Source organism: Centrocercus urophasianus, unplaced genomic scaffold (genome assembly GCF_019232065.1).
Source record: "Centrocercus urophasianus isolate 14NV4802_14NV808 unplaced genomic scaffold, USGS_Curo_1.0 seq_9, whole genome shotgun sequence".
NCBI classification, from domain to species: Eukaryota; Metazoa; Chordata; class Aves; order Galliformes; family Phasianidae; genus Centrocercus; species Centrocercus urophasianus.
The window spans coordinates 1529313-1539017 of record NW_024885532.1 but is presented as its reverse complement, the minus strand read 5'-3'; positions in this window follow the sequence as shown (position 1 = coordinate 1539017).

Genomic DNA, 9705 nt, shown 5'->3' with positions numbered 1-9705 from the left:
TCTTCTTCTTCTCCTTCTTCTCCTTCTTCCTCCTCCTCCTCCCGCCGCGCGGCGCAGCTCTACGCACGCCCCCGCGCCGCCCGGCGCTATATCCCCGCTGCCTCCCGCCGCCGCGCGCCGCGGGAGGGGCGGGGCTTCCGCGCGAGGAGGGGCGGGGCGGGGACACTGGCCACGCCCCCATCGGGGCTCGCCAGCAGGTCGGGGCGGGGCCGGTTTCGCGCATGCGCGCTGCCTCGGGTGCCCGGCGGCTCCCGCGGAGCGTCGCCCGACAGCCGCGCGGTGCCGGCGAAACGCGTCCGTGAGTCGTCCGGCTGTCAGAACGGCGTCCCGGGAGGGAGCTCCGCCGGGATCCCCGGTTGGGACGAGCGCGGCCGTTTTTGCGCGGGATGCCGTCGGAGGGCCGCTCTCGTGGCCCTGACAGCACCGCCGCTCGGCGCCGCTTCGCCCACCGTCCCTCGCCTCCCGCCCGCACGGGGCCGCCCCGTCAGTCAGGGCCGAGCCTTTCGCCCCGTCGGCGCTCCGCAGCCCGGCTCTGACTGAGCGCTGTGCTGCGGGAAAGCACCGGGCGGAACGCACCATTAACTCTTAACACGGGCCCGCAGCCGTGACAAAAGTTCCGAGCCGGGGTACCCGCGGGCGGTTGGACTGCCGTCAGCAGTTCGCAGCCCGGGATTAGGAGAGCTGTTTTCGGCCCTCGTTCGAGCAGGGGAAGCGATCTCCTTCCTATTCCGCCCGTTCGAACGCGACGCGATGTCAGCGCCCTCCTCACGGGTGTCCGTCGCTGGCAGCCCTCGGGTCTGCTGCGGCACGGAGGCTTCACCCATCGGTCCTGAATTACTGCACGGACCGAAAGCTTCGAATGGCTGTGTAGCGGCTCACGGATATTTTTCCTATTATAAATGAAACGCTCCATTCGAAGCTCTCGCTACCGAAGCTTCCGGGCGGTAACGCCTGGCTCCTAAAGCATAGACCCCCGCGGTTATCTCTGCGGCGCGAAGCGATAGGAACGCCTCTCGGTCTCTCTCGGAGCCGAGCGGCGGAGACCCGGCCACTGCCGAGCCCCGACGGGGCGCGGAGCTCCGTGCTGCTGAGCTCCCGATGGGTGAAGCCGCCGCCGTAGCTGGGCGAGGCGTTAACGGTTGCGATAACGCGGCGTTATCGAAACGCTGCCCACCCGACCGTGGCTCATGGGATTTGCCTGCCTTTGACCTGGCACTTCTGACGCACGCAAATTCAAGGGCGCGATCTTTCCCTGTGTTATCGGGGGAAGAAAACGAGCGGATGAGCTATCGCTGAACAAGAAATTCCAGAATACAGCGCTGTATCCCACCGCGCGAGACTCGAGCGCTTTCTGAAACATTCGGGGTGAGAGCATCATCACCCGTTCGTCCCCTGCGGGGTCCCTCTCTGTAGCACCTTCCGCCCAACGCGAGCATCTCCCCGCGTCTCCACACCCGGACAGCCACGTTTTAGAAGCTGCTTTATTCCAAAGCCAGGTTTAAGGCGAGTTTCGAGGAAGCCGCCTCCTTTCCTCCTAATTTTGATTTGAGCTTAACAATGGGGTGGCAAGCGAAGGAGATAAAAAGTAGGTGAAGAACGGTGGTGAAACCGATAGCGATCTGCATCTAATCGTTCCGACTGCGTGCGCGGCTGACTCAGCGCCTCAGTGCCCCATCGCCGAGCCGTGCTCAGAGAGCCACAGAGCCTTTTCACGGCTTTGTTTGTGCTCTCCGGCGTTTCCACACGCCGGCTTGGAAGCTGGCATTTTTCTGGGTGTAGGTATCAACCACCGATTCCACATCGCTTTCAGCCGTCAAAAGTTGCCGAGCGCGCCGCTTGTCTCGATGACACCGGCAGGATCGCTGCTCCCACCCCGCGGAGTCACTGAGACTCTCTTACAGCGTGGAGCACACCTGGAGTTAGAGAGTTTTAGCCTGTCCTCCTTATCGTGCAGAAAGCGCTACGTTCACTCATTTGCTCTTAGCGCTTTTGAACGGCTCGGCATGATTATTTTTCAATAACGTTCGCTTATTATTAGAGCAGCTGGTAGCCCCAGTGAAGTGCCTGGCAAAGGGCTCCATCATAAAACACTGCGTTCTACGTTTCTAATTTGGCTGTGAAAGTGTGATTCTGGCTGCAATTTGGCACTCAAGTGCTCAGCTGGAGAGTAAACTTTTCATAATAAAAACACTGGTTTATTGGGTTTGCTATTTTAAGTTACAAGAGATTTAACAAAGTTTTTACTGGTTTTGGAAGCCCAAAGAGATCTTTCTATTAAATTATTATTAAACGTTATGATTTTGGTAAGGGTAGGATAAGTTCTGCACCTTTTTATTATTACTATTATTATTGTGATTTAATGTGCAAATTTTTAAGGTAAGGTAATGCTTCAGCTCGTTATCTCTGTGCTTTCGCATCCCAAAATTGCTCCTGCAGGAACACCAGAGGCAGAACTTGTACAGCAGCTGCTGGCAGTTCTGGGCAGAGGGTGCTGATGGGGTCCTGAGTACTTACAACCATAAAGAAAAGTTTAAAATGCAGCCCATCTCTATTTGCAAAGAGATAAAGTAAAAATTGTCTAATTAGCGTGCATTCAATTTGTAATCCAGGCTATTCTCATGTACTTTTTCATGTACTTTTTCATGTACTCATTTCTCTCCTTTCTTACCCTGCTAGTTTGCAGAGATTATGCAGCCTGGTAACACTGATCAGAACAGCAGACAAAGATGTTAAAAAAAAAAAAAAAAAAGAGTTGGATGATTCCTTGCTAGGACCTGAACACTAGATGACTATTGCCTAGGATACAAAGGGGAGAACTAAGCTTGCTACAGAATTCCTGGTCAGGTTTGGATGATCCAGAACAGGCAGCCAAATGCCTCTTGAGCACAAAGCCTATCAGGACATGTAAGCTTCCCTCCCTTCTCTGAAGTGCCAAAATCAAAGTGGATGGAGACTGCTGATGACCTAGGGTCCAGGTTTCCCTATTTGAGAAGTTGCCTTTAGCTTTTATTCAAAAGAATTCATGTTTTCCAAACAAGTGAACCTTCACGTCACTCCCATCTTTGTCTTGTACAGGCTTTATGTATGGGTGGTTCAATAGCTCACAGTTAGGAAAGAAGATCCTTGCTCTTTTGGTGTCTTCCCATTCCACAGGATTCTTTCACCAGCTCTTCAAATGTCACTCGCAAAGATCAGGAATCCTTAACTGACATCCCCACAGTCAGTTCTCCACAGGCTGCTCTCGTTCACCTGCATTCTGCCCCCTTCTGTTGTCCAGTGGATGCATAGAAAGGGCTGAGTGCCCTCTAATCCAGTGGTTAAGGGCCTCACTGTGGAATGATAAATTAGATTATATGTTCTTGCAGTAGGTCATGAAGCTTTTTAACCAGGAGATCTGTTCAGAGGCAGAGAGATCTCGAAAGATTTTTACATTTAAATTCAACTTAAATTTTAAATGGACCCTGATCAGTTTGTCTTCATGTTTTACTTCTGAGGGCTGTCCAACAGGCATAAATGATTACTTTTTTTCCTGGCATAAAAACATTTTAATGACCAGTTTTGTTCAGGGGTGATTCATACTCATAAACCACCTGTGGTTGTTCTCTGAGTCGTGGGTGTTAGACAGGTCCCAAAAAATCCATGCAATTTTGAAGACAAGTTCTTCGATTTCACTGGATAAGATTGTGGTTTGAATACCTCTGGCAGGTACTTCAGGATACGTAAGTGTGCACAAGGAGACTGAAAAGACTGGAGTGAAGTGTTTGGGCTGTTCCCTTCTGAAGAAAAGCAAAGTGTAAGTCTTTTCCTTTTCACTATAATGACTTTTTAGGTGACTACAAACAAAACAGGAGACCCTTAATGGAAGGAATTTATGTCTCCCTTACAGAACATAAATTCACAGCCTTTTCTTCTATATGGAAGTGTCTTGCTTATCTGTTTGTGAGACTGTCTGGATTCTGTTAGATTAGGAAGAACAGAAATACCAAAGTCACTCGGGAAAGGTTAAAGCCAGTGGTCATGAGCCACTTCAGGTGGCCAAGCATCAGAGGGGGTCTCTGCCTACACCATATGCCTACATTAGTACCTGCACCTACATTTTAGTTCAGATCAGCAGTGCAACATCTCTGCAAGCAAATCTCTTCACTCATTGTGCTTTGGTTTCCACTGAGCAGTTTTCTACGAGACTAAATTGGAAGATGCCCTTCTGCTGCCAATGGGAGTGTTGTGTGATAAGAGTCTGGTTCAGCCTACATCAGCTGGATCCAGAGACTGTAAAACCAGTGTTATCTAGTACTCTTGACTGAGACAGCTGCCAATTACACTTTTTGGTATCCATTTATTTCAGGTGCTTCAGGAATTAGCTTTCTGTCATGGTTCTATGACACTTTCCTACCTCGGGACAGTGACAGAATACTTCTGCTTCTACATGATGAGTATTCTGCTGGGAAAGGAGCCTCTCCATTTTGTGGTTGCTCTGTGAGTTATCTTTTGGTGTAAGAAGTCAAAAAACAGGGATTGAGGAGTTCTTGGTTGCCTGGCCTGAATCCTTACTCCAGTCTTCAGAATTCTGCTGGACTTTGTATTGTCCTCACAGCATACTTTAAAGGTCTTCAGCAGGGTATACAATAGGCTTTGTGGAATGCCATTCTGCCTGGCTTTGTATGAGTCTACAACATGGGAATATTCAAAGTGAAGTTTATCTCAGTTCTTCCTGAACTGAGTTCACCAACACTCGGACCCCTCTAAGCCCCAGTGTTCTGCCCATTGGTAGCCCATGTCTTTGCCCTTCCTCTCTTGCCTATGCTCGTGGCCAGCAGCATGGCCACCATATTGCCCCACTTCTGAAATGCTCATTCATGCCATCATCTCCTCTCAGTGCAGCAGGTGGGAACCCTGCTTCAGTGCCTGAAATGGGCTAAGCAGCACTGCCGATCTTCTCCCTTGCACAATCCCATGAACTAGGATTTTAAAATATTTGGTGATGAAAATTTGTTTCAGTATGCAAACAAGAGGTACTTCTTGCATAGACAGACTGAAGAAATGGTTCCCTTTATTTATTTGGCACTGATTTCATCTACCTTAGCAAAATCTTTTAATTATCTATGAGAAGACCTTTTCCTGAAATGGCTTTGCTATCATTTTCACTTTATAACCTCCCTGTTTTGTTTCAACTCTCTGCTGAAAACACATTCGCTGCATCGTTTGAACTTTCTCTTCTCTTCTTACTGCTTTCACCAGATCTATTATTATATTTAATTTCATAAATTAGAGTATATCATCTATATTAAGATTTATATATAAGTTATTTGAATTGCATAATGCTACACAGCATGAAAAAAAGTGAGTGTTAGATAGTATTGGCAAAAAACTGTCAATGCTGTAACAAGTTAGTGACAAATTTGGTCCTTGTTACAACATTTTTTTTTGCATGTTTTAGCCTGTGCTAGGCGAGGAAGTTTGTAATATTTACAGAAATACTTCTTTCCATAATAATCTCCCAAGTGTGTATGCTTATTATCAGTGATGTAAAAGATAAAGGCAGTTTTCATTACTGTTTCATATTGAAAAAAAAAAAGACTTTTGTTACTGGTTCTATAGAAAGAATAAGAGAGCAGAACATACATTAAACAGTAGATCTCTAAATTTGCAATTATTTTTCTTGTATTTTAGCAAATGCTTTTTATAGGAGTAAGGTCATGCCAAAAACTTTCGTTTGCCCAGAAAGTAAATGACTCATACTTATGTCTTCTAAAAGACCTAATAAGAATTAAACATGGATCTTTTAAAGTACGAGGGTGTTTTGTTTCCATTGATTTTAATTCCCTCAAGAAGATTCAATGGGATTTTATGTCCTGAATTCCTTGAAAATATCTGCATCCTCTGAATGGAATTGGCCCAAAGCACATTTATGTTTTATGATAGAAACGGATTGTTGTATTGTTTCTTGTTTGCCCCCGTCCAGTTTTGCAATGCTTCAAGTGTTTTCCAACTAGGATGGTTATACAATGGTTATAGCAAAACTATATAAGGTTCATTTTTCTTAGATCTGTCTGGGCCTTTACTCCATTTTGCAAGTAGAGTGCCAGTCCTTCTGGCACCTGAACACATGGCCTTGAAGTAAGCTAGTATATGACCATGTAGCTTCTCTATACCAGCTGCCTGTGTTCATGCTCTTACTCTCTGATAAATACAGAAGGAAGAAAGAAAAAAGATCTAGAAATTATCATTCAGAGGAAAAAAGTCCAGGCCTCCCCCCCATGTGCTGTAAGTTAAGAATGAGGGAGAATTGGCATTTACAATGGAGTAGATTTTATCTTATGAATTTGTAAGCTTAGTTCACGGGGATTTGAGCTTACTGTAGAAGAGAGCAGCTGCTCTTGTAGAAAACTTGTAGATAGCCTTGCTATGGCTTCTTTCTGAATTGCTGGGACTCTGGTTTCTGTTTTGCAATACAAAGGAGACACCGAAGGACGTCTCAGCCACAAAATACCCTCACTTCTTTTGCTTTTCACCAAAACCCAAACTATCTTAGCATAGGTACTATTTTTTTTTTTTTTTAAGTGATTTATCAATTAAAGTTTTTAGATGTGAGAAAAAAAAAATGAGTTAATGAATAATTTTCTGTATTGCTGTAATCCTATTACAAAAACATGCTGCAAGTGTACCCATTAGACCTGCCAATGAATTTGACCAACAAAATGCCATGTACTTTCACTTGCTTCAATTGAAATCTGTTGAAAATAGCTGTGAAGCTTTTATCTGTCAGTGGAACCAGGCTTTAAAACATCGTTTGTGAAAACACGAATGCAAAGTATGATCCCAGTCTACTAAAATAAATGTGAATGTTCCCATTGACACATGGAAAATGTGAAACTTGTGTCCTTTTGTTTTCTTGGTCCTTCTGTCCATTCAATGGACAAGTAAAGTACCTTCATGTTTCCCATACAATCTACATCAGCATTAATTAATGTTGGGATTTTCTGGAATAGAATTATGATGGTTTTGGATATTTTTTTTCCCTCAGTTTTCATGGAAATGCCTTGAGAGTATTAACAATAAGCTTGGATCTACCAGTGCAGAAAGATAAGTAGATAGGAAATAAGAAATAGTTCACTTGTTTGTTGTAACAATGATCTGAATCATTGCAAATAACAAAAGCATTGTTCATTATCTGAAGACTTCATCCAAAGTCCTCTGAAACACATCCTAAGCTGATTCCCAGGTTGACTGAAGGCAGGCAGTAAATCAAAATGGTCAAACCAACACTTTTGACACCATTGTTGAATTCAGGTCGTAGGTAAAAGGCCAGTTCATTAAACCACTTTGTTGTCAGTCACCTATTCTTTGCTTATCTCTTGCTCTGTTTAATGGCATGACTGGTTATCTTGAAGATAAGGAGTCAGTTGAACTTTCAGTTCCTACCACTGCAGGAAAGACTGGAAGTGCATAATCCTTTCCCTTCAGAAGAATGAATCCCTTTCTCTTTGTCTCCTCCATGTGTTAGTACTATCCCTTCAAACACTCATATGCTTATAGATGTTTTGATTTTCATAGAGGAAGAGCTGAGCATAACACAGGAGTTTTGCCTCAAAGTGTAGATGCAATTAGTTTACTTTGGCTCACAGCTCACGGAGTTCAAGACAAAACAATAAAATAAATTAAAACCGGCAGGATTCCTTCGGGCATTCTGACGTTTTTCTTTCTCTTTTTTTCCTTTTCCTTTTTGTATTTAAGAGGAGGTGGCGGTTGTAACATTTGCAAAATAATAAGTACAATAGGTTGACATTGTGATATGATTACTTATGTAAGTGCTTAGACATACAAATACCTAAACACTAATGTCATTACTGGGAGTCATGGCAGTTACTACAGCCAAGTTAATAAAAGATCATTACTATAACTATCTACACAGGACTGAACACGATGGGGAATCTGGGATATGGGAAGCCTTACAATACCACATGCACCAAAACTTAATGCTTTGTGTATCTGTGGGCACGTGCTTATTCTAACAAGTAATCAGAAATAATTAAATGGGTACTTTATCTGCAGGGGTTCTTAGAGCTAAAATTGTAGTAGAAAAATATTGCCTCTCTCCTCTTGGTATTTCATGCCCTTATTTTCTCTGTTGAGGTAGCTCAGTATAGTTAATTTAAGCACGATTCCTCTGTAGTTTACATGCTCCTGGATCTGAACATACAGATGTAAATATCTGGGTGTGAACTTGCCAAGTATTATATACAGCTGACACAAACAACCTAACCAGATAGTTCTGTGAAGATAACAAACTCACTTCTGTATTGGTTGGGAATTAGGGCTCAGGTGATTGTTGCTCTTTAATGATTATTTATTTAAATGGGTCTCACTCATGCAGAGAACCACTCCTAGGCTATGGCTGACTGGACAAACTTCACAAGTCAGACAAAACTGGAGCTGAAAGTCTCTCTAACCTTCCATACCTAACCTTCCCCTCCCCCTGCTCTTCCAAACCACGATTTTTCCACTGTGTTACTCTATCGTTCTTTCTTTGCATCCAGAAAGAGCCTGCAAAAACAAGCCTTGCCGTGTTATGCAAGGACCAATGAATCTCAGTTCTGGCAGGTCAGAGGGGAAGTAAATATCAAAGTGAATATTTAAGCTGTATCAGTAAATACGACTTCCCGAATAGGCCTGTTTCCAACCTACCCACTGCATTTTTAGACAGTATCTTATCTGAGCTCTTTGATTCAAGGAGAGCAGCTGGCCCTGAGTTAGTGAGGATCAATTCCACTTAAGGAACCTGATGAGTATTTCCTACTGAGGCCTAGGGCTGAGTCCAGTGCTCCTCTGAACACACGGGCACTCCACACAATCCCTTCCATTAACTGGAAAGCCACCTCGCAAGAGCAAAGTTTCTGACAGAACGTAGGGACAACCACATATGAAACACACTACAATGCCATCGTGTATCAGATCAAATGGTTCTAACCCCTTTCTGAAAGGAAAATCAGAGTGTAGAAACAGCAGTACTGCTGGAAAATGAAAAGACCATTTTTCAAGAGACTGTCACTGACAGATTAGTGTTTAAATATCCCTGAGGAATGCAGGTATTATAGCTTGAGGACCCACACGGCAGGAACCTGACTCCTGTCTCCTGTCTCTTCCAGAACCTGTCTCTTCCTGCTTTTCACCACCACTAAAAGCTGTGGTCAGATTAGTCAGATGATCCAACTGAAAGCTAACAGTCCAAAAAAGAAGACTCCAGTTTTTACCAGCCACAAAAACATCCGTTCAATTGTGAATGCTGGTGTATGAAAAGCAAGGGGTAGGATGAAATCAAAGAGAAAGACAGGACCTTCCATTTCAGCAGTGTGTCTGAAATCAGCTAAGATACTCATGAGATCTCAGCCTGTGTAATAGACAGAAATTCAAAGAAGGAGCCACAGAATCACAGAACTGTAGGGGTTGGAAACAAAGATGACCTGTTTACCTATGAGAAAGCAAAGCTGGGATGGATTTTGAATTATCATGAAGTTAAATTCTCCTTTGAGAGAAGCAACGCCAGCAGCAGCTCACAGAGGCTAGCAGTCCTGCTGATCATGATTTCAAATGCCCTGGTGGCATCTGTGAATTAAGCCTTTCCTTTTTGCTTTGCAGCCAATGCATAGTGTGTTGAAATCAGATAGATTTGGCATAGGTCCATCATCACTGGCAGTTTCTCTGTAT